The following is a 27658-nucleotide window of genomic DNA, read 5'->3' on the forward strand; positions in this document are numbered from 1 at the left end:
GAAAGCCAATAGACGCTAGAAGTCACTAAATGGCATCATCACCTAATTTGCATAATTAGCCAGAGAGAAATGATGTTGTGGGACAGACAAAAAGTGAGCAAAAAAAAGCCTAAATACACTTTATTACCAAAAGTATTTGCCACACCAAACTCACTCATGTCTTTATTGCTTTGTGCACTGGTGCTCAGTCATTTTGGAACAGTAAGGAGCTATCCCCAAACTGTTCTCACAAATTTGGGAGTATGAAATTGTCCACGTCTTGGTATGCTGAATCATTTAAAGTTCCTTTCACTGGAACTAAGTGGCCGAGCCCAACTCCTGAAAAAAAAAAACTCACCATAATCACCCCTCCAACAAACTTTACACTTGGCTCAATGTAGTCAGACATGTACTGTTCTCTTGGCAACTGCCAAACCCTGACTTGTCCATCAGATTGCCAGACAGAGAAGCATGATTCGTCACTCCAGGGAACAGGTCTCCACTGCTTTAAAGTCCAGTTGCGGCATGCGTTACACCACTGTATCTGACGCTTTGCATTGCACTTGGTGATGTAGGGCTTGGATGCGGCTGCTTGGCCATGGAAACCCATTTCATGAAGCTCTCTACACTGTTCTTTAGCTAATTTGAAGGCCACATGAAGATCATAGGTCTATAGCTATTGACTCTGCAGAATGTTGACGACTTCTGTGCAATATGTGTCTCAGTGTCCTCTGAGCCTTCTATCTGATTTTTTCTGTGGCGCTTAATTTTATGCACCGGTGGCCATGGATGTGTTTGGAACACCTGAATTCAAATATTTAGATGGGTGGGTGCATAGCTTTGGCAATATAGTGTATATTTAGAACTACAAATTAACTTTCTTTTGTTGATTCTTTTTTTTTTTTAATGTCACAATTCCAACTGTCCTCTTTTGTCCAGTTTTGGCACTAGCAAATGTGACTCAACAGAAACACTCAAAGTTTTTTTTAGTGCAGTGATTTATTTTAGACAGAAAACTTTATATTTACATCCCACTGTGAATTAAGTATTTAGTTAGTGATGGCTTTGTGCATGCGTTATTCATTAGCAAACTGGATGTGGTGGGGTGAATATCTCTTGCTCTGACTGCCAATGGGAGGTACGCCGAGTGCGGACTGAGCTGCCTGTGAGTGCTTTGGTAAAGGGGAGGGGATGGCAATATCTGCTGCTCATTGGAAAGCACAATACTTGCTTTCACATCAGTCTCCAAAGGTCTACAATAACACCAGAAAAAGTCACTAGATTTGTTGCTAGTTGCTTTTTAAAACGTTGTCACTAGAGGGGTCTGAAAACTCACTAAATACAGCTAAAAAATGTCTTAGTTGGCAGCTGTGGCTGAGAGGGATACTACGCTAAGACTCCGCTGCCTGTAAGTGCTTTGGGATGTAAAAGGGTCCCACAGCAGCACCCGCAGCTTGTTGGAAAGGATAATGCTTGCATTCATGACAGTCTCCAAAAGTCCCAAAATTTCTAGATTCGTCGCTAGTCGCGTTTTTGAAATATTATCGCCAAAATGGTCTAAAAAACTTGCTAAATGTAGAAAGTCGCTAAGTTGGCAACTGCTAAAGATTTAAATTGAGAAGTGTCAGTACTGTTTACTGGAGAGGACCAGCCCACTTTGAGCACAGGCCTCATCTCCATCTTATTATGATCCTTATTTCCTCTTGGTTTAAGCCTTCGGTTAGCCAATGTGGAGCATGCACTCAAAAGTTTGCTTTTTTAAATCTTATTTATTGTTTATTTAATTTTTAGATATTTCCAACCCATAAAAAAAGATGGGGAGAAAAGTACATTTGCCTTCAAAATATTCTGAGAAGACTCAGTTTAAATCAAGAACTGTGAATAAATAAATAAAAATAAAAAGTTTATCAATTCTATTTTTTTTCACTTTTCAAAAGAAACATTTAAATAATCCATGGCTTGCTTGTCTATAATGATGTAACACGCTTTTTTTCTTATTTTTTGTGTGAACACTGCACTTGTGTAGTGGTTTTGTGTTGGAAATTTAACCCATCAGATTTTTTGTGTGGGTAAGTATTCTAGTACACACAGTAATTAATATCCATACTGGAATCCCCAGACCTATAAAAACACATGATACTGTAAGTCCAGATAGACAGATTGATCAACCAGTCAGATTTGGAGTTGTTGTCAGTGAATGTTTTTTTTGGACCCACTAAGTAGGTTCTAAATTCTAGCCGACCCCATGAGTACTTTAAATAGGAAGCAGAGCTAAAGCTGTTCCACTGCCTTTAGCTGAAGATGGAAACAGATGGATCTAATATTTTTGCAAAATTATTATCCCTGACTTTTAAAAGATGCCTGGACTTTGTTTTAAAAAAGGCAGTTCAACACCTCAACATTTTTAACTTTTTCAGCCCTTGATTTGCTACCTGTATCTTTAGCAGCTGGGAATAGGAAAAGCTATATTAATGTTAGCTAGCTGCTTGGTTAGCAGCTTGAAATGGGAAAGGTTAGGATTATGTTAGCTGTTTACTATCTTTTTAATTAGCAGCTGGAAATTGGAAAGAATATAAGAATTTCAGCTGTTTGTTAGCTTTTTGGCTTGCATCTAGGAATGGAAAAAGCAATAGGAATGTTAGCTGTTTGCTAGCTGTCTTGTTGGCAACTGAGAATGGGAAATGGTGCTTAGTGAATGCTATGAGGTTACGTAGTTAACAAAAACTGGAGAAAAATTCTAAAATATGTAGTAATCTAAAAACACGGGCCACCATTAAAAAACTTTGAAGAAACAAGTATATTTTTGTTTAATCATCCAGAAGGATAGAGTGAATAAAATCTGTTTTCAAGTGAACTATGGTGAGTGAAATGGTTTGTTTTTGGCTCATTTTGCTGTTGTGGCGCTACAAAAACTTGGCGCAAGTTGTGTAAACAACAAAAGCGCTATGGACAACGTTGGCCCTGTGTTGTTGCTGTTTTTTAAACTTATGGGGATTCTCCTGAGACTTCTGGAAGAGAGGCGCAGTGGAAGAAATGCTCTGGATGCCGCGATTAGGCACAGGTATGAGCGGTATCAAAGCATGCCTCCTCTGCACTCTGGAGGTTTGGGAAGGGGGTTAGGAGCCAGCGCCTGAGGGGGTAGCCACTGTGCATTAGTGTGTTAATCTGTGGTACACATCACCCTGGTGATCATCTAGGGAAAGGAATGTGCAGGGGAGAAAACTTGTGACTCACCAGCGGAAGCAAAATAATACTGCTTTTGAAAGTTTATGACAAAGTCGACTTAAGATTAAAGTTCTATTATGGAGTGAAATTAAAGGAATCATAACACAGTGTGACTTCAGTTCCCCAATTCACCATCTGTGTCACCGGTTTCCTCTGTCTCCAAACAAGCGTATATAATACTCATGGCTCAGAGTTTGCATGAGGGACTGGACATTTTCCCATCAAGTTTGTGTTTTATAGATCACAAACTTTGTGTGGAAAGTGACATACGCAAGTTTTAGGCCCTGTTTTGTGCATACGCCAGTTTTAGAAATGAGACCCCAGATCTGTAAATTTTACTGTCTGCTGGACTCAGAATAGTTTGTCATGGATTAAAGCTTGACGGGAGAGTTACCCACCCAAATAATCACCCACCTGTGGAGATAAGCTGTAAATTGGATGCTAAACTGGCAGAGTGTATCCGACTCAATCAGGTGTTCTTCCTGACTATCTGTTTGCTTTATTTTTCAGACTCCTTATAGTTTGAAAGTATTATGGCTGCAGTCTGAGAAATTCTCCCATGTTCCAGAAAAAGACTTCCATCTACACAAGAGATCTGTTTTTCTAACCATGACTGCATAATTATAACTATTTTCCCCTTAAATATAAGTAAACGGCACAAATAATTACAGAACAGACATAAACCAGCTACTATACATAAAGCTTTTTTGTCTTCTGAATAGGAAGGGTCATTATAAATCCATCAAAGGATTAGGCAGCTAACAATAACCTCCTATAACAGGCAACTTTGCTCACAGAGTCCAAACCATAAACAAATTGTATTTTTTTTTGTTTTATTTTTTATTTTTTGAGGCCAACATCTCAAGGAGTAATTAGTGGCAGCAGAAAAAGAAGAGCTGTTTAGTTGTGCTTGGGTCAATCCATACTGCTGCTACACACACACTGGAAAGAGTACCAGAAATGCAGATCACTCGTTTTTTCCAAGAAAACTTTGTCTTTCCACAGACCACTGTCCACCATGTGCTGCTTTTCATCTTCAGATACAAGGTCTATCTGATTCAAGAAGATGGTGGATCTCCTCAGTCAGGTCTCTTGCTCTGCTCTAGACTTCAGGGTTAATTAAGATGACCTTTAGGTCACTGTGCAGGGCTTATTTTCTTCTGCTTGTTTTACTTGAAAAATGTAATTTGAATACAATAAAGTTTATAAAGTTTGTTTTATATATAGATTTGCATGTTTATCGCCCACTACTGAAGGAAGAGACAGACAATTATGATTTTGCCCATGGCAGATTTTTAATAAACTTTCCGAAAGTCTTCATTGGATGTACATCTACAACTGAATAACTTTTGGAATCAATACAATTCAAGATGGTTGTTACTTCCAACCGAACTTAGAAAACACAAAACGAGCTATACTTTTACAGATATTGTACTAATATTTGTTGCGGTGGTAGCTGAGAGTCACACTTGACACCTACTTAAAGTGCTAATATATTTCACAATATATTTCGATATTGCACAAGATTGTGCACAGTGTTATTCTTAAAGTCTGACCTAAAAAAATATAACTTTCCTTTTCATCTTAAAATTATCTTAGTCTAAAACTCTGGCATGACAGACAGTGGGCAATATACATTCCCTCAAGGAATGCTAGGCCTTGAGCAAATTTAGAACACTTTAGAAACCATCCTGAATGTGATTACTCTCTGATAGTTATACAGACTAGCTAAACCTTTAAAAAAAGCAAATCATTAGTTAAAAGCCAAAAGTAGCAAAATGCTAGCTAAAACTATCAAAAGGCTAGCTCAAAAATACTCAAAAATAAACTAATTTATTAAGAAGAAAACAAAAAGTTGTTGTGGCAGCAAAAACTAATAACAAAAAACTTACAAACAAAAACTTTGGGGAATCACAAAGAGACAGAAGGAAAACCCGACAGTGCATTTCTTCAATAATAAATCAGTAAGTAAGTGAAGCTGAGGAACAGATTATAAGGACTGAGACTGATGAGGAAGTGGACACAGGTCACTGATTATTAACTAGGAACAGGTGCAGATGGGTGAGCCTGGCTGACATGGAAAACTGCTGACTGAGAGAGCGTGAGTAATGACACAGGGAACACATAAGGCACAGGGAGCAAAACTACACTAGATAACAGCGAATAGACAAAGCACATGGATCACAACAAATAAAATAGAACTACAGAAACACAAATGAAAACGGTAAACCTAAGACTAAAAATTACTCAAAAATTAACTCAAATCCTGATAACCAAACCTCCATCCCCCAAGGGACAGCCTCTGACATCCCAAAAAATAAAATACACCTTACTCAGGAGGGCGGAGGGGCAAAACTAGACAGAGGGACTAAAACAAAACACAAAACAAAAAAATAACCAGGCAAAAAGCCTGGGGCAACAAGGAAAAAACAAATAAAGCACAAAAAGTCTTAGATGGATGGCATAGCAGGATCAAGCACAAGTCGGAGTCAGGAACCGATCACAGAGAGGCCAGAATTCGGGGGAACACCCCGGGAACCATCCAGATTGACCCTCTGGAGGCGAGGACACAGGAGACAATGCAGCCAAGCTTAGAGTGGAGACACTTGGAGACATAGAGCCAGGCTTAGAAACACTTGGAGACATAGAGCTTGAACCCCTCTGGAGCATCCAGGTGAGAGACGTTGACCTCGTTTCCCCTCTGAGACTAAGGCAGGTGGACAGCACCAGCCTTCCTCCAGTAATGGCATCTGCAGGGTGCTGAAGCTGGCACTGGTGTCACAGAGGGTATTGCAGCCAAAGATAACACAGAGGACAAAGCAGTTGCTGGAGACGTGAAGAACATTGTAGTCAGTGGAGACGTAGAGAGCAATTAAGCCGCTGGAGATGTGGAGAGCAATGCAGCCACTGGAGACATGGAGAGTGATGCAACCGCTGGAGATGCGCATTTCAGGCACTGGGAGACATGGAGGGCAATGTATCGCCAGTCTTCTTCTGGTGACAGCATCCGCAAGGCACAGGGGTAGCTTCAGCCAGCATCAGAGACACAGGGACCGCTGCAACTGGTCGAGACACAGGCTATACCTCAGTCGCCAAAGACACAGAGGGCGCTGCAGGTGCTAGAGATCCAGGGAGAGCTGCAGCTGCTGGGAACGTAGAAGGTGCTGCAGGCTCTGAGGTCTGAAGTTCATAAATCATGTTGTGAAGGGTGTCCAGGATGTTGCAGTAAGTAAGTAATGACAAAAGCGCTTCTCTGGGCAATAGGTTCTTTGCCAGAAGAGAATACACAAAGACTGTCCGTCCAGGGTCGGTTGACCAAGACATTGAACAGATCAGTTAAGTAGATGTGACTTGGTAGTCCTTTATTTTCTGCTGTAAATCCAGAAAGACAGCTTAGGTTAAGCACAGCCAGCCAGAGGGTATAGTGGGGTGGGGGTAAGTCTGGTGGGACTGGTTTATTCTGTCAGGTTTAGGAGAGGTGATAGAGGATTTGGACCCAGAATGCAGGCCGACAAGAACTCAAAAATTAAGTCAAATCATGACATGAAAAGACTAGCTTAATGTAGCAAAAGGATAGCTGAAAACAAAAAATCAAAGGATTATGTATAAATAAAAAAATGATAGCTAAAAACAAAAGTAGCAAAAGGCCAGCTAAAAGCTAAATCTATTAAAAGGCAAACTAGAAGCAAAATATGTCAAAAGGCTGAATAAAAGCTGAAACTATCAGAAAGGTAGCTAAAACCTAAAAATAGCTTAAGAAGACTAAACTGCAGCAATTATGATGAAGCAAATTTCAAAGAGAACAATTTTTTTATGTATTTATTTTAGTAAAATATTTATAAATAAATATTTTGAAAAGTATAATAGTTACAAAAGCCAAAAGTCATAGCACCCGTCTCCTGAATAAGCTGTTTTGATATATGCATGGTGATAGTCTGCAATAAACGTACAAAAAATCGAAAACATGAAAAATAATATTTTCAATGCTGAATCAGTATTCATACAGTTATGCACAAAAAAATGTAGCAAAAACAAGGCGCTGCACTTTTTTGGTGAATCTGGGCCTCCCTTGCTCTGATATGTTGTTGAAATGCATATAAAACATTTAGATTCAGATTGTTTAATGACTGTATCACACAGTTTGTGTCACCTTTGTGTAAATAATGACAGATCACCTATAGATGGAAATCACAGTGGTGTCTGGCGGTCCAGATCCCCCTAATTTTGGAAAAACAGAGATTATCCTCCACAAAAAATCATTTGAGGAAATTATTTTTTAAGCAATATGTATTAAAAACAGAAAGCATATCCGTCATGTATGTAGGCAAAACGATACATTTGTCTTTTGAAATGTACAACCCCATCAGACTAACAGTGCTTTGGTACATTGTGCTTCAGGCAACACAGAAATGTGCAGGAGGCTGCCTGAGGATTGCAGTGGTGGAGCTAGCATGAATAACTGACTTCCAATAAGTATCGACTACTAGAAACAATAGAGATTGTTTGATAGACATTTGTTTCAGCTCTAAAATTGTCATTAAGTTTTTATAAATTAAAAAAAAGAGAGAGAAAGAAATTTTACTTGAATGTTGCTTAGCATGACTTGGCATCTTCATTACTAGCCCCATCCAGCCCATAGGCTACAATTTTTCCATTCGACATTTTCAATTTTGTCCCGAGTGCACTGACAGAGAGAACAATGTGGAAATTGCTCCTAATGAATCTCCCTGTTTATTGCCCTCCCTCCCCCAATAATGAAATGTAATTCAAGCCCTTGAGTTCACTATGATGTCTTTTCTATCTGAAGGCTGGGCCTCTTTCCTTGTGATATTTAGAGTCAGAAAAAGTCTTAAATGTCTTTGCCAGGCAGCTGACAGCATAATAAATTTAATGCACAACTGAGAAATTTTTTTATCTTGTTGTTGGTGGTGTAAGTATTGGATCAAAGCCAAAGATGTGAAACAGCGTTGGTTGATGATTGAGTTCCTCTTGCCTGCAAACATTTCCACTGTGATATGTGTGTGTGTGTGTGTGTGTGAAGGGGTTTAATCAATAAGCTCTGCTTTCTCTTCTCAGACTGAGTCATCAAGATTTCTGCCCAAAGCCACTAAACCACACTCTGTGTCACATGTGCGCACACTAGAAACAATAACCTTTCAGTGTGTGTCCCTGCACTCCACATCATGCAGACAGGACTTGTGTTGATGCACTTTGACATCTCACGCTGACTCGCGTTATCTCCTCTTCACTTTTAACCTGCAGCTGATAGTTAAGAGTGCCCTCATTACTGAACTGTTGAAAATGTTTGTGTTGTATCTTTTCACACAGCTTTGAAATAAAAACATGCAAATTATACACCAAAATGTATGGCTCAACTGGGAATACTGTGCTATGACTTTTGGTAATGGTATGTGCACAATGTAGACAAAATTAGCAAAAAACTGCAAGAACAGTATAATGTAAACCAATGGGATTTTGGTAAAAACACTTGAGAATAGCCAGTCTTCTTTAGAGCTCCATAGGTCAGACAGACTTCACAACAGAAACATCATTCAAAGTTTAAACAGGTCACAGAATGTTGTCTTTACATGATGAAATGGAGATTTTGAAATCTTTAAAGGGTTTTTACTCAATAACAGTTAAACTTTCCTGATTTTTTTTCCTGATTTCTTTCTACTGACTTTTCAAACGTATGATGTCAAACTGATATTCAGTTACAAATTTTGTGAGAAAAAAAGGCAAAAGCTTTCCAAGAGCCAAATCATAAATTTACATAGGGGAAATCTGGATATTTTCTAAACTGTAAGTGTAAGTTTTGCATTGCCGGGCTTTACCTGGTACAGTGAAATGAGAACAGCGGTTTCAGAAACCACAGACACATGTTGTGTATGGAGAGTGAGAACAAAATACTTTCAGAATGCAGAGAGATTATACAGAGAAATGAGCTAAAGCTGCTGTAATATACCACAGTGTATACAGTATGTGTTGGTGAGTTTATTCTATGACAGATGAGTCAGTTACTCTGTTTCACACAGGCCCATCTCACATATCAGTCTCACAGATCTGTAATGCTGTGATTCACATCGCTTTCTCAGTATCAGAAAATTGCACAAACACCACATTTTAGATAGAGTTTATGCTCTTATGTTGGGGGTGAAATTTACTCTTTATTTAACTTTTACACAGCAGGTATTTATTTTTGTTTCGGTGGCATTTTGATAAAAGGGAGGAAAGATAAGAGGAACTCACTGAAGTATGCCAATTTGCAGGTTTTGAAAAGTCTTTGAAGCAGAACAACAGTATCACTTTTGTATTTATGAATAGGATGATTAGATCCAAACTAACAGAATGTGGGACATGCTAAATGCTGAAAGGTTTTCAAAAGTTGGACATCTCATTCATTCGTACATTATAAGCTCAGCTTTCATATGCCAAGTACTGAAGTACTGTACATGTCAATGTAAATACAGCACTCCCTACAATACAGTGATTATTACCTGTTGCCAAAAGTGGATGATAATGGTTTTACCTGTGTCTGTGTCTGTGTGTGTTTGTGTGTCTGTCTGTTAGCAAAATATCTAATGAACCTCTGGATGGATTTTAATGAAACTCTCAAAAAGTATTAATTGGATGTACATCTACCAAAGATTAACTTAACTTTGGAGCCAACAAAATATTTTGCTCTACATTGCAGTATAAATAGTTTTTATTCAAACAGGATCATAAGAACTAAATGAGCATTAAAGGGGTCTAAAACCTGAGAACATTGGCGTAAGATTTTGTGCTTCACATGTTGGAGCTATCTGACCTGGTTTCTTCAGTGATTCCATCATTTTGTTTTGATTCTCCTTGTAGAGTGTGGAAATGGCTGTGATGATCATGTTTTATTGTGGCTCCAAAAGCTGAAACATGGCACACAAGCTTTTGTTTTCGATCCACCTGTTTGCAAACAGACAATTATATATATAGGATTGTTTGGCCCAGAGACCAGTATATTTGTAGGGAGGGCCATTCCACCTGCCTCCCTCTTGGTGGTGCCAAAAAGAGGAAGGCACCACAATACGTATTAACTATCTGGCAATTTTGTATAAAGTAGGCCAAAAAAAAAGAAAAGAATAATTAATTCCGGAAAATGTATTTGTTTTGCGCTGCTGTCCATAATCTGTGAAAAATATGATAATGACAATTTAAAGGTTTGATTCTTCTGTTTTAGTTTTCTGGTAATACGTGGGTTTCATTGAGACTTTTCTCAGTTGGATAGTGTGTGCTGCAATATGTTACCTAAATTATACTTTGTAACAGCCAGGTTTCTTAACTCAGAGGAGGAAATACTCAAGTTACTGTCAGTATCCATTGTCCATCAGACGAGTGTGCACTTTTTAGCTATAAAAAAAATAATAATAAAAAACTCAGTTTTCCTGATTTTGAGGTTTTATTATTCAGGTGTTTGAGTAAAATGAACATTTTTGTTTTCTTCTATAACAGACTGACATCACTTCTTCTAAATTTTAAATAAAACTTTTGTTATTTAGGTTATTTATTTGCAGAACATGACAAATGGTCAGAATAACAGAAAAGGTGAACCTTTTTCAGACCTCATATAATGCAAAGAAAACAAACTTATATTAATATTTTTGGCAACACAATGTTGATGTTTTATTCCCAGCTTTAATGATTTTGTCATGCTATCCACCAGTCTTTCACATTGCTGTTGGGTGACTTTTTGCTACTTCCAGTGCAAAAATTTAATCAGCTCAGCTGGGGTGGCTTCTGAGCATCTTCCTCACATTCCAGAGGTTTTCTTTGGAGTTCAGGTCTTGGAAATTATGCTGGCCATGACAGGGTATTAATCTGATGGTCCTTCATCCACACCTGAACCTCCATCGAAAAGCTGAAGCTCTCTGTTTCCATCTGCCAGTAAAACCAAAATTGAACCCTTCTTTTCTTCACTCAGAACTTTTCTTTTCAACTTTTTAGGAATGGGTAATAAGTTTTTTTTTGTTTGTTTTATTCCATTTACTTTTGAGTCACTATCACTATCACTGTTTTTGCCATTCAGCTGGTCCAAGTGCAGGAGGTTAATGATAACGACAGCAGTCGTGAATAAGATTTAGTTCAGGTGATCACCTAATCAGTACCTTGTTAATGAAAATAAAGGGGGGGGGGGTGTTGGAATTCAACAAGTTTCTGAAATAGAATGGCTGTCATCATGCAGAGATGCTGCTTCCAGAAAAAATAGCAGTGCTCTCTTAATTTGCTATAGTTTTTGAACTGATATGTGTATAAGTAACAGGTTATATTTCTTTGTGGTCTGGAATGACAGCTAGAAACTGAAGAGTGAGACATGTCAGAAGGAGTTCAAATCAGCAGCTAAGGAAGCATGTAAATTCCTGCTCCAGAGCTTGACCTCCAAACATCATCTCTTTGTGTTGCCTGGACTTACAACTCAATGTTTCCTCTGTTGCTCGATGAGCAAGAACTTCTAAAACCAAATATGTCACACATGCAAGAGTAATGTGTGAAAAACTGTTTTTCTTTGTCATATCAACAGACTTGCACCCTCCAGCCTACTCACGCATACACACATGATTACACCCACACAGATGCACATATGTGCATACAGATGTGGCTTCTGATGGTTTGAACGTGGGCGATGGCACTGTATCAACTCTTTCCTGTGGGGAGACTTTCCACTCGTCTCTTTTTCCATCGGGCCTCAGAGAGAGGTGTTTTCAAATTTACACTAGAGTTTTAATTTTCAGACAGGTGGGTTTTTTGGTTTTTTTTTTTGCTTTTGTTGTTTTTTGGTTTTGTTTTTTTTCCAATTCAACTAACCCCCTCCACAACTCTTCCTATCACACATTTCTGCTGAGCTATTTTAATTGCACGCATCATGTCTTGAGCACAGCCATACTTGAAGTCTCTTTCCTGCCAATTAAATAGCACTTAATCTGCTTCTTGTTTGGCATGTGTTTTAATTAAAGGCCTAGCATTGTTGTCAAACTTTTAAAACATTATGCATATTCTTGCTATATTGTGTTGTAGTGTGCTGTAAATAACTCTCAGGTACTACCACATTAAATTTTAGTTCAATATTGTAAAACTGACTGAAATATAATCATTTATGTTTTGTAAGGGCATTTGGTCGTGGCGGCCCTCCTGTATTGCTTCGGCTCCAAAGGTGAATTAGTTGTAAATGTACATCCAATGATTACTTTCTGAAAGTTTTGTTAAAATTCACCTTGTGGCTCAAAATATTTTTCCTAACATTCAGAGTTGGCTCCACTAGTTAATAGAAAAGTTTTAAATGAAGATCTTGAAAAATTCAGCTACTACCACACCAAATTTTAGGTCAATATTTGTCAAATGGACTAAGTTATAGCCATTATCGTGTTTTTTAATGTCAGTTGGCCCACAAATCACCCACTTTGGAAATTATTGACTAAAACACAAAAAACTGTTTATTTAAGTGTTAGGTGACAAGAATGGGTCCCTGAATTATTGTGTATTTGTGTTTGACTAAATAGTGTTTATGAAATGTCAATTTTTTGAGATTTGATTTCAGTTTACCTTTAAAATGTAGCCCTGAGACTAAATTAGAAAAATAAATAAATTACATTCACATGCATCTATAGATGTAGTTTTTACCTTTGCTATAATTGTTCCTGATTTGACTCATGTAATTTTTATTACAAATACAGAAGACAAGTTACCTCTGTCTATTACACATTTCATTTAAATTCATAAATAAGGCCAAATGTAGCATTACAATTTATATTTTACTAAAAATACATTTAATAAAGTTCTGTTCACTAAAAGTGAGGCATGTAGATTAAGTAGCATTTTCTATTTCTGTTTGTAAAAATTATGATATGCTGATCAGAGTACTTTTATATGTAAATAATAACAGGAGACATCTTGTTATCAGTTCTCAAGGTTTGTATTAATCTCATTAATCTGAACTCTCAAAGAATAATTTCTGTCATATATCACACTGGATACATGCAGACGTATAGATTATTCTTCTTATGGCCATACGCTGTGCTGTTGGTTTCATTTTGAAGCTACATGGTTTGTACACGTGCACACTGTAGGATACAGGAGGTCTTCACTACTTTGTCATTAGAAACTAGTTGTAGTTTACTTAGTAGTAGAATCAGAATCACTTTATTGCCATTGCCAGTAAACGAGTTACAGGGTAGGAAATCCTTCTGGTGTAAAGGTGCAAATAAAACTATTATCTGTTGTTCAGCAGTTTTGTGGCTGAGGGAAAGAAGCTGTTCATGTGGCGGGAAGTTCTGGTCCGGATGGACCGTAGTCTTTTGCCTGAGGGGAGAAAATTAAACAGGCTGTGTCCAGGGTAAGAGGGGTCAGCTGCAATTTGACCTGCTTGTCCTAAAGTCCTGGAGGAGTACAGGTCCTGTACGGGTCGGAGGTTGCAGCCGATCACCCTCTCGGCGGAGCGCACAACGCGTTGTATTCTCTGTTTGTCCCTGCTCGTGGCCCCAGTGTACCACACAGTGAAGGAGGTGGTGAGGATAGACTCAATGACAGCTGTGTAAAACTTCACCATCAGCTCAGTTGGCATTTTGAGTTTCCTCAACTGCTGTAAGAAGAACATCCTGTGCTGCGCTTTCTTGATGATGGAGCTGATGCTCGGCTCCCACTTGAGGTCCTTAGTCATGGTGATACCCAGGAAGCGGAAGGAGTCCACAGTGGCGATGGTGAGGTCCTTGACAATGAGAGGGCGTTGTAAGAGCCAGATATAAGTAATTGATGACATTCAAGTGCGCACGCAGCTTGACACTTGGGTGGTGGGTGTGTCGGTGTGGGCATGACTGTCAATTGATATGAATGGTGTGTTTTGTGGCGTTGGAGTTGTTCTTTGAATGAGGGCGCATCAAGGTTGTCATATTTCTGTTGACCGTATTTATGGCACTATTGAAGTAATGTCACTTATTGATACTGAACCTGGTCAGTCTGTGTCAGTCTGTGAATCTGAGGTATGGATGTTTAATGGAATAAACCTGAATAATGCATAAGAAGTGACCTGGAGGAATTCAATGAAACGCGCATCTGACAGAATAGATTCCCTGACATTAGCCCAGTGCGGCCGTCAATACCATTACATCAGGTCACACAATTAGGCGTGGTGGGTCTATGGCTTTCCTGAAGTCCACAATTAGCTCCACCGTCTTCTAGGCATTAAGCTCCAGGTTATTTGAGCTGCACCAGGACACCAGCCATTCTTCATAACCTACACTGGCTTCTTGTCACCTACAGAATTCAGTACAAAATTGCTCTCATTGCTCCTCAAGAAAAAATGATGTGGAAGCACAGAGGGGCTGTGGAACAACAGGGATGTTGGAGAGGTCCTGATGGGAGGATTGTGTTTCCTCCAGGACTGAAACAAACTCTTTTTCAGGAAGCACATGGGATAGGACATGTTGGGGTGAGACAGATGTTAGAAAACCTTAAAGGCTTAACCTCCAAAGCCACACCTCCAGACTTCCTACGCCAGGAGTTGCTCTTAATGAGTGTGTGCTACCGAAACTTGGTGTCATTTGTGGAGCTTTTTCAATTTTTCCCAGCACTGTCAAGATGTCCTGTTGTATCCAGCTCCAGCCATCTGTTCTGCAACCGCAACAAAAACTTTTTCATGTCTTGTTGCCCCATCTAGCTGGCGCTGAATGCTGCAGTCCCCAATAATTGCAAGAAAAGACTGGACCTCGTTGTTGCTCCAGGGAATAAACTTTTGTGAGGACTCCATTGCTGCTCTGTGTCTTTGCTACTGTTCCAAAATTGTCTGTTGTTGTTTTCTTCGCTCTTTAAGCTTGCATCTGACTACACCCATGACCAATGAGTGAACAGGAACTGAGCTTGCATCACCCATGAAAGCAGGGCTGGCTCTGCTTCAAAGCAGGGACCAGCCTGGAAATGCTTGCAAAGCATGCCGAGTAGAGTGGAGCCAGACCATTACAGCCAGTGGAAAACAGGCATAAGTAAATTCTTTTGGCTGCTCCCTTCTTCAGAGGTTACCACAGTGAGCAAACTCACACCAATGATTTGGCAATTGTTTTACGCCAAGTGCCCTTCCTGCAGCAACCTGGACTCAAACCTGCAACCTCAGGATTACAAGACCACAGCACTGACCACCAAGCTACTGCAGCTACGACAAACTTGTAGAGTGTTGAACATTATTAAACATTTGCATCAGATAGCAAATGGCTATTGATTTGAAATGGCTCAAGCTGTGCCTGTAAAAATTCCCAATTAAACCAAACTTTTTGATATAAGAATGGTAAAAATGGCACAAAATATGCAGAAGTAGTTTTATACCAAGAAACGTATGAAAGACACTATAAACAGGACAACAATAGTGTAAATGCCGACTAAGTATTCACACAATTAGAAAAATTGTATTTTCTGTGAAAAAGCAATGTGAATTCTCAATGCTGAGTGACTTTGGTGCAATTTGTTGAAGAATTTATTGTTAAAATGAGCAGAATAGAGGCATAAATGAGAAAATATCACACTAAAATTTCCAAAACACAAACTAAAACATAAAAGCAATAGAACAAATGCTATTATTAGCAAAACAGATGTAATAATGCTAGAATTTGCTAAACTGATGCTAAAATTGGTTAATAAGTAGTTAGCTGGTGGTATCTAAAAGTTAAAAGAAGCTGAACAGTACCTGAAATGTAAAAGCAGCAGAATGGTAGGTAAAAGCTAAAAGTGGCAGAACGGTTACTTAAAGTAAAGAAAGAAAACAGTTTCAAAGAAAACACTGATTCTAAAGGAATTATAGAGATTTCAGTTTATTTCAGTCAAAACACCTATGAAATAAAGTTAAATATTTTGAAAAGTATAGAAGTTACAAAAAACAAAAGTCTTAGAACCCTTTTCCCAATCAAACTGAACATTTTGCTATATGAATGGTAAAAATAGCCAAAATATATGGAAGTAATTTGATTGCTAAATACATACAGAAGAAACTATAAATAATAAAGAAATTAACGCTCTTTAAAGAAACTAAAAAAATGTAAAGGAAATAAATAAACTATAAAGAAACTAAAACAATAGGGTGTTGACTCAACATTCACATAATTGAAGTTCAGATCAAGCTGGGATGGTGTGGTTGGAGTTCTACCTCAGACGTGAAGCACTGAGTTCAGTCTATAGATAACTCAGGTCTTTGTATCACATGTTCAGCATGTTACCATATAAGACAGCAACATGACTCTCCCCGCTCACTCACATACTGTGTGGGAAGTCATGATTCATGCTAGCTGTATTTGAGCAGGCATAACCCAAAAATACTCTGGCATGCCATCACACAAACACATGCACAACTATCACACACACGCTCTCAATCACACATACCTCAGTTGTTCAGTCATAGTCTCCGCCTTCGGGTGCTGCTGCTAACATGCAGTCAAAGACATTAGAAAGTTGTCAGAGCAAAATGTGGAATAGCAAAATGACTGGATGTGTGCTGAGGTCTTCCTGAGGTAACCAACTGTTGATACTCATTTTAACTTTGTAGCTTCAGTAAAAGTATTTGCTAATAATTCCCTGGTAGCAGACATTTGTTAGCTTCTGACTGGACACTCAGCCCCAAATTACTGGCTGAAGTTTGCTCTTCAACAGCGGAGATTTTCTTTGATTTTTCTCTTCTGTTATTACAAACATGTAAGACTTTTGAGGCAAACATTTCCTGCTTTGTGTGTGATCCAGCTATCGGTGATGCTGGTTGATATCTTTTACAAAATAAATCTTGTCAGTATGTAGTTGAGGTTATTGCGTAAACTTTGCCAATGAGAGAAGATGAAGTCACTGTGTGGTCATTATTTTGACAGCACTGTGATACAGGTTTATGTAGCACCCTGCAGGCATTCTTGAAGGCACAGAAAAGAAAAACTTTCTAGGGCCTGATTCATTAAGGGACTGTTCTTACTGTGTTTTAGCACCCTCTAAATGAGAGTCTTTGTCTAAGGCACAATTTTTTGTGAGAGTGTATGTTGGAGCAACAGGCTTTCTCTCAAAACAGTGGCAGCATTGTTGCAGGTGTTTCCAATCCATCTCCAGTTTAGTGTTTTTAATTTTAGAGCACTAGAGCTGTATTTTGACATCACAGGAGCTGTCTTTTTGACAGAAAACATCTGAAGCTACATTTTTGAATGTCGTAGTTGTGGGGGCAGCTGCCATAGTGGGTACAAAACAGGTCGAAGTGGACATGGGAACATGATTGGGGGATAAAATGGGGAAGCAAAATCAGCTATATAAAAATCTAGTCAACTATGATGTCTATTTCACAGACATTAGGCCAATTGTGCCAGTGACAGAGTGAGCACGATTGGTGTCATGGAAATGCTTTCAAATAGAAGACTGCAGTTTAAATTCTATCAGTCTTTTTTATGATTTTTTTTAAACAAACAACAGCAATATGCAGTGATTTCTTTAAATGTTAAATATGAAGCCAGATGTAGACATTTACAAAACCTTTACTTTTAGCCATTAATTAGCTTAATTTCACCCTAGACTTAGATTTAAGTCAGACAAATTTATCGAACATCTTTGTCACTAAACAAAACAAGAAGGTGCTTTCATCTTTCTGAATAGAAAGGTGTCAGTTGTCAGACTTGAATTTTATCTCAGGGTTTAAGTCAGCGACCCAGTGACCTTCTGAAAACCTGTTCAGATTATCAGCAGTGAAAAGATCAAAACTGTCATTCATAAATGCTAACTTTCTGTGGTTAATGTGGAAAACCCCACCAACACCAGAAATGCTCAGCTTGTATCTCATTTTACAAACTCATTTACTTCAGGGATGATGTGTTGTTTAGAGGTCATGAACATAAACAGAAATATCTGAAGTCCGGTCCCCCTCCACACAATCCTTCTTTCAGCCCCGTCTACATTCAGATGAGTAGCAAAAACACAGTTGACTCAAAGTTCGAAATGTTGGATTGCACCAAAACATACATATATAAAATTAAAGTCCTATCATCCCTTAAAAAATGCATATCGCCCGCTGCCTCTCATGCCAGAGTTTTAAAGTAAAATCAACTTATGATGAGAAATTATGAAGTTGTAGCGGTTTTGATCAAACCTTGGAAATAACAAGATCTCATTCCATATTGTAAGATATTATGAGCTTTGTTAGCACTCAGAATATGTGAAGGGGATGAATCTCAGCTACTACCACACCAAATATGATCTCAATATCTGTAAAACTGACTGAATTATAACCATTTTTGTGTTGGTTAGGCAACAAGGACATACAATGGCATAGTTGGTTACCTTGCAACTTAAGGTCACAGGTTTGACTCCCAGCTGGGACCTTTTGGTGTGGACTATAGATGTTCTCCTGTAAATGCATGGGTTTCCCCCAGAAGTCTAAAACATGCATCTTAGGTTAACTAGCAACTTTAAATTGTAATTTGATGTGAGTGTGAATGGTTGTCTGTGTGCCCCATTATTGGACTAACTCTAGAGCACCAAAATCGTCCGTTTTGCGCTGTCCGCGCAAAGTTACAAAAATGATGATGCTCCTTATAGTCCGGTGCACTTTATATATGACAAAAATTTGAAAATGGACCATTCCATGACAGTGCGCCTTATAATCCAATGCTCCCTATAGTGCGGAAAATACGGTAGGTAATTCTCACTTTACATTTCTAAGGGCAGTTTGAAAAGATTAGATTTTTTCGGCAGGTGTTTCATATTTGTCTACATTTGATTGTTTATTATTTTCTTTTTAGGTAATGTTTGCTCTGCTTGTAATAGTCAATCAAAATGCTATTCCTTTTCCACCTCTTTATATATTGTAATTGTAAACCCAGTTGTTTGTTGCATTACTTCATTTAGTCTAAAGTACATACATCAAACTCACTGAGGCTGACAGAAAAAAATGGTGTCAAGTTCTTTGTTGATTGGTGGTTATAATTCAGTTTTTAGCAGGGAGCTTATGGCCAAAATTGATCCAGTAATGAAGCAGCATGTCAATAGGATGGAACATTGAGCTGGCACACATGTACAGTAAATTATCTGAGCAAAACAATTCAAAATAAACTGATACACTTCCTCAGTCCATCCATCCATCTTCTTCCGCTTATCCGGGGTCCGATCGCGGGGGTAGCAGCCTAAGTAGGGAGACCCAGACTTCCCTCTACCCAGCCACCTGGTCCAGCTCCTCCAGGGGAATCCCAAGGCAGTCCCAGGCCAGCCGAGAAACATAGTCCCTCCAGCGTGTCCTGGGTCTTCCTCTGGGCCTCCTCCCGGCAGGACGTGCCCGGAACACTTTACCAGGGAAGTGTCCAGGAGGCATCCTCACCAGATGCCCGAGCTACCTCAACTGGCTCCTCTCGACGTGGAGAAGCAGCGGTTCTACTCTGAGTCCCTCCCGGATGACCAAGCTTCTCACCCTATCTCTAAGGGAGAGCCCAGACACCCTGTGGAGAAAACTCATTTCAGCAGCTTGTATTCACGATCTCGTTCTTTCGGTCACTACCCAAAGCTCGTGACCATAGATGAGGGTAGGAACGTAGATCGACCGGTAAATCGAGAGTTTCGCCTTTTGACTCATCTCTCTCTTCACCACGACAGACCGGTACAGTGCCTGCTTCACTGCAGACGCTGCACCAATCCGCCTGTCGATCTCCCGCTCCATTTTTCCCTCATTCGTGAACAAGACCCCAAGATACTTAAACTCCTCCACTTGGGCCAGGACATATTCCCCGACCCGGAGAAGGCACTCTACTTTTTTCCGGCTCAAGACCATGGCCTCAAATTTGGAGGCACTGATCCTCATCCCGGCCATTTCACACTCGTTATGAACAGAATCGGTGACAAAGGGCAACCTTGGCGGAGTCCAACTCTCACCGGAAACGAGTCCGACTTACTGCCAGCAATCCGGACCAAGCTCTGATTCCGGTCATATAGGGACCTAACAGCCCGTATCAAAGGGCCCGGTACCCAACGACCAGGACGAAAACCACACTGCTCTTCCTTAATCCGAGGTTCGACTATCCGACGGACCCTCCTCTCCAGAACCCCCGAATAGACCTTACCAGGGAGGCTTAAGAGTGTGATTCCTCTATAGTTGGAACGCACTCTCCGGTCCCCCTTTTTGAATAAGGGAACCACCACCCCAGTCTGCGAATCCAGGGGAACTTCCCCCGATGTCCATGCAATATTGCAGAGTCACGTTAGCCAACACAACCCTACAACATTCAGAGCCCTACAGAGGGCAGTTCTCTGATAGCAATGCCAACATGAAGGGAAAAATAAATATGTTCATGCAAGGTTGCTTCACCTGAACTCCAGAGCTTCTGCCATCTCATGCCCACAATTTAAATGTTGATGCTGCAAAAGCTCACCAAATGCCTTTGGCTACTTTGGGCATCTAGGCTTTTGTCAACTTCAACTCATAGGTGGGGTGTTGTCCTGAAATATGTTAAACCACTCTGAAATCTTGGGCAGAGACTAGAAATAAAAGCAGGTTAAAGAGCATTGAGACAGTAAGGTATCTGGCTGGGAAAGTCACAGAAGCCTTTCTGGAGGTGAGAGAAATGACGACAGATCTTGTGTTGAAAGTTGAAGCACAGCTTTTTTTTTGGCTGAGGAGATTGAGACAGATCCTAGCGCTTTTGTATTTTTACAGCCATATGGTATGACAGCAAGATCCAGCATGTGAGTAAATTGATGCAGTTGCCCATCATGCAGCTATATGTGCCTGTTGACTTGTTGAACAAAACCAGAGATTTCCTCATATGCTACAGAAACACTGGATTTTCTGATGCACATATAACTGCAAAGGAGATGTGTTAAGAAATTAATGTGGAGGCTGAATTGAAACAAAAGCTGTTAAAAACCACAAAAAGGCACTTTGGTTGAGTCTCCAGATGAGCCCAAAAAAGCTGGAGTTCAAAAAATGGAAACTCCTTTTTTAGTGGTTACATACATGTCTTCACTTGAATAACAAGTTTGGAGAGCTTCTAAACTTCCCTAACATTGAAAAAGGAGAGCTGCTATAGCACCGTCAAACCCTGAGTACTCCTCTGACCCATGACAGCCAGCCAGAGATTAATGACGCAGAACTTCCAATGGAAATGCACGTTTTTCCACAATTTCCATCTAAGAGTATGACAAATGTGGAATTACTGAACTTGAGAAGAGCCTGACAGAAGGTTACCCCCGCTTGTGGTTTGCTCTAAGAATCTCTGCCACACCTACTGTTGTAGTGGCTGTTGAGCTTTTCTAAACTTAAACTCAGTAAAATCTACCTAAGATCTACTATGATGTAAGAACATCTAAGTGGATAAGCATAAATTATGTGGTCTCAAATCAGTTTTCTTATGATGATTATATAGATGAATTTGCTACAAGAAAGGCTAGGAGAGTAAAGCTGTAGCAGATGTGGAGGTGGTGGAGTACTTTGTCATTCTAGTTAATGCAGTAATTAAAAAACAAACAAAAAAAACACCACCAGAAGTCTCTGTAAAAATTTTCTTTCTTGTAATATAGTTATTTTGTGCAGTGCCAACCTTATGATGGCCTTGGCCTTGCCTTAGCGTGAAGCACACTGGGTTGGACTCCAGCTCCACCCGCGACCCTACTCAGGACATGTAGCAGAAAATGGATGGATGATTGTGCAGTGCCTTACTTATATTGGATTTATAATTTCTTTTGTCACTTGTTTACAATTTTTGTTTATATTTAAGTCAGATTTTACTTTGTGTAGGTTTTTGATATTCTGTTTCAAATTTGTTGTATGTATTTCAAATTTAGTATATTGTTAGCTGTTTTATTTGGACAACTTGGTTTCTAAAAATAAAAGATAACATCAGAGACAAAGCTATTTAGTTTCTTGTGTGAGTGTATATAAATTGGCATCGAAATTTACAAAAATGCACAGGGGGCGCCATCTAAAATCCTGCCTAGGGTGCCAAATTGCCTAGGGCTGGCATTGGCAATAACTGATCATTTGTAGTGGGACCCCTACACACCTAAGCCTAAAAATTTCCACCTGTATATAGATAGGTGTCATTAAACACCTTGATGTTTTTTTATGAGCAGTGTGAAATTTTTTGTCTTGAGATTATGGAAAATGCAATCACATGTGTTAATAATCCACAAATGATTAAAAATAATTTTAAATACAGAATATGCTTTCAGAGCATGTCTGTGTGTCTATTCGTTAAACTAATTATGTTAGTAGTTGCATTTTTTATTTATTTATTTATTGGTCCTAAAACAGTGTGTGAAACTATTGCACAATGAATATTCAGGTGGGTATTTAAAAACAGCCAAAGGTTTTAAGGTTCTCATGTTTCCTTACTCTCTTCCTGTTTTGATATACAAGTTTATTCTCTAATCAATTTAATAATGGTTCACTGAATTTATTTGTAAATTTTCATCTGACTAGTGATTTTGTTAAGAAGTGGGGTGGCTCATCATTTAGTTGGGTCTGACTTTTTCACAGCAGTTCAGTGCTTTTTTCTCAGACCCACATCAACATAATGACCCAGAAGGTTCTGTTTGTCTCAAGTACAAATAATGGGAAAGAATTTAACCAACCTGCATGTCCTTTTCTGTCTGTTCATATGTTGTGGCAGATAATCTGATTTTACTGTTGTGTTACAGAGAAGTGTGTTGAAGTCTTTTAAAGTAAGAGATTTGTTTTCATGACAGGAGCATTCCCACCTCTGGCTCTGGTGGCTGAGCCTGTCCATTCTCACTCCTGGATGTATTTCATCCTGTTATAGCTCAGCCTTACTGCTTCTTCCTTCCTCACACTCGCATTATTCTGCTGAGAGCAGGAGGACTCACACATCACCACCCTCTCTTCCCTCTAAGCTTTCCTATTTAAAGTCCCTAAGCAAGACATCATATGATGCAGTCACTGAAGCTAAATCCAATATCCTTGATCCTCTTCACTCCTCTAATTGTGTCTGTGTGTGTGTGAAGGGGGGCGTACATGTGCATATAAAAAGAAGCGGAGTAAAACTATGATGACATAAATGTTGTTCTCTGTCTGAGATATCATTAAGAACAGAGTCAGGATTTTGCTTCTTACTGAGAGTTAACTGAAATTTTAAACTCATCACCTGCTCCGGGGCAAGTGACGTTGCCATGGTGATCTAGCTGCGCTCAAAGAGATGCTCTGTTGTGACACTGAAAACTCTGACTTTCAGCTCAACATATCTGGCTAAGTGGGAAATGTTGCTTCGGAGTATAACCCTTAGGTCATGTGGCATTATCGTTTTATTTATTTCTTATTTTATTTGTTTGTCCTTTTACACTTTTGACACTGTTTAAAATACTGTATTTAACCCCATTCCAATCATTTGGTAAATAGTTTGAAAAGGATAAATTGGTGCCTGTTTCTCATTAATTTTAGTATGTGTGAAATAAAAAGGCTGGGGCATTAACGTAAAATTCACCGTTAAAATGTGCTTTACAATCCTATTTGTATTAGTTCACAGCGCAGCTGTGCCTCCGCCAATATGGCGAAAACTCAGCTACGTCCCATCAGCGGGCCAACCCAGTCAACGGGGCGTCTACGTATTAATGTCTATGACTGCTGCAGCCAGTAAAACAGGTTAGTTGAGCCAAAATTCAGAGGGTGGCTTTACAACACTGAATACAGTAAGCAAGTTTTGTAGTGAAAATATTAATATGAGGCGTGGTAATTTACCAGTAAAATGATGCTAATAAATTCAGCATTAGATATGCTTTGTTTTGTTGTTACATGTAGAGATCCAACATGCAGCCTGTGCCACAAAAAGCACAGTACAGTACAGCATCTGTCTATTTTTCAGAGTTCTCTGTTGTTATTCATTGGCCTGACGTGAGACGTGTGTTGGGGCCTTCTTTGCACTTTTTCATTTATGTTAATTTAATTTATTTGTAAATGTGATTTAAATTAGGATTCAAATTAGGTGCAATCAATTAGTGTTTATTTTAATTGTATTTTTGTTTAAAAAAGTATTTCAAAAGTGCCTTTTTCTAAAACTGTAGTTGCGTAAATATTTGACACAAATATCTTACAATGTCACATAATAAATAGCCATATTTTCAACTTTCATGTCAACTTTAATCATTTTTTTTACTAAATCACGGTTGGCCGGTGATCAGCCAGCGAATAGCCACCTACCACCGGGCTTAGCCTCTTTTCTAGAGGAAACCCTGAAATGTGTCTCAAAAAAGAGCATTTTTGCAAAGGCTGTCAGTTTTCACTCTTCTTGTGCTCAGTTTGTCACGCATCATTTTAGCATGCTTTATACTAAAGAGTGTAAACATTTCCACATTCTGTCCTTTGCTGGGTTGTCAACAGGACCATATCTGATCTGGTCATCCCATGCTCAGATTCTTTGGTATTTAAAGTTTAAATGCAAGGTCAAAGACACTTATCAGGTTATTTTTGTCCATCCATCCATCTTCTTCCGCTTATCTGGGGTCGGGTCGCAGGGGCAGCAGCCTAAGCAGGGAGACCCAGACTTCCATCTCCCCAGCCACTTGGGCCAGCTCCTCCGGGGGAATCCCAAGGCGTTCCCAGACCAGCCGGGAAATGTAGAAACGTTGTTTTTGTGTTGGATATCAACCAAAATGTGAAATCCCATAACCTTCAATTTTATCACACCAGATCATTTGTGTTGATGCCATTATCACTCACCACAAAAAGGTGATGAGAGTAATAATGTTTTTGCCTGGATCTGTGTGTGTTTGTTTGTCTGTCTTTTAGCAAACTATCTCATGATCCACTTAATGGATTTTAATGAAACTTTAAGAAAATAATTATCGGCTGTATATGTACAATTAGTTAACTTTTGAAGTCAACACAATTGACCGGATCAGTGGCCTAGTGGTAGAGTGTCCGCCCTGAAACTGGGAGGTTCTGGGTTCAATCCCTTGCCGGGTCTAATGCGGAGAACAAATTTCACACACTCAGGTGTGTGACAAACAGTGGTACTTTTAACTTTAACAATTCAACACAGCAGCCAGTGGCGGCTCCTGATCGTAAATACCAGCGGAGTGGACATTCCTAAGTTTCCTAAACTACTAACCACAGAAATTTTACAATTTGTGTTGCATTTTCTACGAAAAAAAAGATAGAATATATGTTGCTCAATACTTATTTTGTTGCTTTTTTGCACATAAAAGACCTCTCTCTCTCTCTCCTTCCTGGGGGTCAGAGTTGTGTCTGGTGAAAACAGTCTAATAATTAAAGCATTGAGACTGAAGCCTCCTGCACCCACATCTACCCAAGGTTGAAGTATTTTTAAATATTAACTGTGTAAAATAAAACAGACAAAAAAGTAAACAGCCTTCTGGATTGAATTTCAAGCATAACACCTTTGTTCATAAAGCACTTTAAATAACCACTGGACCAAAGTGTTTTAACACAGTTACAATGAATTAAGCATAACGGCAATTACAAGACATAATAAAAAAACAAAATTGCTAAGTAAAAGCAGCCCTATAATAAAAACTGATTAAAAAAATAATATGTGATAAATCCATGAAAAGGGGAATAAAAACTTCTATGAAATAGTTCTAAAAACTATAAAATTGAAGAAGTGGTGTGTGCATATATCTTCACCCCTTTTGCTCTTCAGTCCCAACCATTATCTTCAGAAGCCACATAATTAGTTAGATCCACCTGTGGGCAATCTAAGTGTAGAAAATAGGCTTACCATGTTGGAGAAAATGTCCCATTGTATATCTCCATGTACAAACAAAATAAAACATTGAGGTAAATGAAAGAGTGAGCAAGAGGTCAAAAACTTGTGGCTCCATGCCTTTCCAAAAACTGAAAGCCCTATCCCCTTTTACCTTAAGCCAACAATCAAAATTTAACATTACTGTTTCTAGGCAAAATTATTTCACATAATAAAGTCATGCCAGCACAATATGCACATGTATAATATCACCTCATCAAATATTTATCAGAAATAATTACTGAAAACACACATACATCAACATATACTTATATCACTAGTAATATTTCTTTTTTAACATTTTCAAACTTTAATTCAAAAAAACAAAAGGCATTTAGATTCCTACAGACATAATATAAATTTTATAAAGGAGCATACATTATTCTGGTACTGAAGAAGATTTGAACCTAAATAAAAACCACATCTAACTGACAGCTGTCAGCTGGTTTACAGAGTTTCATTGTGAACAAGGAATCAGTGTTGTCTTTACTTAGGTGAAAATAATGCAACATCTGCAACACTTTTCAGACTGTTTTCCTGTGATTGACAGTTCAATATAGCTTTCAGTGATTCCAGTAGGTCCAAAGCAATCAGAACTAACAAGCTAAAGAGAAATTCATCATGCAGTCTCCTGTAATCCATTCTGATTAATAAAATCCCAACAAAACAGACATTTTTATTAGGAAAGATTCTAATAAGCAGTTCATTAAAGTCTTTAGACAAAAAAAACAAAAACAAAAAAAGACATCTTCAGAATGTTCCTATGGATTTATGTTTGATTATTTTTTGTCAGCGAGCAGCTGAAGGGACTCTTGTTTTTTACCCTGAGACATGAGACATCTAAATAATGATTCTGCTGCATGTGTGGAGTCATGTCAGTTCAGTATGTGGTTCTACATTGAGGATCAATGAACTCGGGTACCGGCTAACAAACGTTTGCAGATAAAAGGGGCCCAGACAATTTCTGAAGGTGAGAAAAGTTCTGAAGGTGTTCAGACGGAAGACCTTTTTAATGCACATCGAGGAACTTCACACCTGTAATTAGCACTGTCCGAATGGAATCCAGTTACTCAGGACAGAATTCAGTAAAGGCTCTGTTATAGTCACGCTTCAGTGTCACGCAGGACTCCACTGATGGTGCGCAAACTTGAGCAAGTGGTGTGGGCATTTATACTTGACACTTACGTTTGTCCAGTATTTTCCGAAAAGACAGGTGGCAGTACACTACATAACCAGTGTAAATGTAGTAAAACAGAGAACGTCACACACCAAAAATGGCTGTGCTCAGTACTGCACATATTCAGAAGGAAGAACTGTTGTGTTGATGGTTGCTAAGCACACTAAATTGAAGTGGACTTTCTTTTTGGCTTTTACAAACCAATACTGCATGTATTTCTATGTCTTACTACAATCAGACTCCTCTTTACAGATTGCAGCAGCAATCTCCTTCCATGAGTTTTGAGCCACTTGATTACCTTTGTGATCTCTCATCGAAATATCATATAAATGCTAGTACAGGCAAACCTGCTCTGCGAGAGCACCAAATTTGTCTATTTTGAATGGAGCATGGCCAACGCAGTACAGGTGCTGGTCATAAAATTAGAATATCATGAAAAAGTAGATTGATTTCAGTAATTCCATTTAAAAAGTGAAACTTGTATATTATATTCATACATTACATACAAACTCATATATTTCAAATGTTTATTTCGTTTAATTTTGATGAT

At 38.8% G+C, this 27658-nt stretch overlaps 1 protein-coding gene across 3 annotated transcripts in view; it reads left to right on the forward strand.

Annotated features, from left to right (window-relative positions):
- The window catches only part of bach2b (BTB and CNC homology 1, basic leucine zipper transcription factor 2b), a 155895-nt gene that overhangs the window by 57873 nt on the left and 70364 nt on the right, over positions 1–27658 (forward strand). Inside the window, exon 1 of one of the 3 annotated variants that reach the window (XM_037980665.1) lies at positions 16521–16718. The exons of the other annotated variants lie outside the window; for them this stretch is intronic. The gene's annotated coding sequence lies outside the window, so the exon portion shown is untranslated. Of the gene's footprint in view, positions 1–16520; positions 16719–27658 lie in introns of those variants that run through there. 3 annotated transcript variants of the gene reach the window in all.

The sequence above is a fragment of the Kryptolebias marmoratus genome, linkage group LG17, assembly GCF_001649575.2.
Source record: "Kryptolebias marmoratus isolate JLee-2015 linkage group LG17, ASM164957v2, whole genome shotgun sequence".
NCBI lineage: Eukaryota > Metazoa > Chordata > Actinopteri > Cyprinodontiformes > Rivulidae > Kryptolebias > Kryptolebias marmoratus.